At 37.8% G+C, this 1,344-nt stretch overlaps 1 non-coding gene across 1 annotated transcript; it reads left to right on the forward strand.

The window, feature by feature from the left end:
- The first annotated feature begins 751 nt into the window (after window positions 1–751).
- On the forward strand, window positions 752–825 carry TRNAI-AAU (transfer RNA isoleucine (anticodon AAU)). Its single transcript has one exon. It is a non-coding gene; the product is annotated as a tRNA-Ile (tRNA).
- Window positions 826–1,344: the final 519 nt, after the last annotated feature.

Raw genomic sequence — 1,344 nt, forward strand, 5'->3', positions numbered from 1 at the left:
AAGAAATTTTTCAGATGTTTATTGTACGAAAATTCTGAAAAAGTGGAGAAGAAGGCCAAAGGTTACTTTATTCTGTATAGCGTGTTCAGGAGACCTTCAAAAGATTTATATGAAAACAATAATGGTAACTTTTTTAAAACTTACTGAAGCAATTGCTAAATTTGATTCAGTTATGGCAGAACATATTCTCCGTATTCAGAAATCTGAATCGAAAAATATCGGCATTATTTGGGTGATCAAATACAAAATGAAATTATTGAAATATTTTTAAATTAAAAAAAAATTACTTTAAGTTAATCCTTCTTCTTAGGATTTATTCCGTTATTACAACGGTTCTCATCAACCTAACATCGAAACGTCATTCCCTTATCATTTTTTTCCATTTTCTTCTATCTTCCCAATCTCTGTCCACCAGTCCTCTTCTATTCATGGCTGTTCTCACACCTTCTATCCACGTCCTTCTTGGTCTTCCTCTCTTTTTCCTTCACCATGGCATCCATGGCTCCTCTAGGCAATCTGTTGTCCCTCCATTATCTTCACACGATGATTTTTTTGACATTAATTATATTCTCATGTCATTTCTAACTCCAAAAATCCATCTCAACGGCCAGTAGTTTATTTTTTTGTCTTCCAGTTAAGGTCCAAGTCTCACATCCATCTACTAATTTTTCTTTCGTCTAAAAATCGTTTTCCCATACCCTAAATGACACTTTTAACTACCATTTCTATTCTTAAGGAGTCGCTAATAAGTGGCCCATTAGCTCAGTTGGTTAGAGCGTCGTGCTAATAACGCGAAGGTCGTGGGTTCGATCCCCCCATGGGCCAGAAGTTATTTTTTCGCGTGAATCATTTCGTGACGATTTTTTGTCAAACCACGGACGAAGTTATTTCCCATGTGCAAACTGCCTTGGGCATGCCTAAAGAAGTTTTGCTTCAAAAAACAAAACTGCAGCATTAGGGCCACCTGAGAACCAAGTTGTCCACCCATATATAATATGTCCATAAACTGGGGTGTTCTCTGGTAAATTTTCTTGTTTTGCTGGACAAAACACAGAGTTTTCGGGTTGGGGAAAACCTTGCTAACACGCCTGAGACTGACTAACTCAACCACACTGAAACACTAACTCACTGAAAAAGTCCATAAAAGTTCCTAGCCTCACTGACGGGATTCGAACCCAGTCCTTTCCCACTCCATGTGAGGGCAACGGTAATTATAACCACTGTGCTACCGTGAGGGTCTTGGTCATCATATGGTAATTGAACGACCAAGCCAAGAATACTTTTAACAACGAAGTTAAAAATGTTTCTAGAAAACTTTGGCCTGAATATCTTTGTTGATCTACA

The sequence above is a fragment of the Mastigoproctus giganteus genome, chromosome 10, assembly GCF_048544385.1.
Source record: "Mastigoproctus giganteus isolate SK-2022 chromosome 10, ASM4854438v1, whole genome shotgun sequence".
NCBI classification, from domain to species: domain Eukaryota; kingdom Metazoa; phylum Arthropoda; class Arachnida; order Uropygi; family Thelyphonidae; genus Mastigoproctus; species Mastigoproctus giganteus.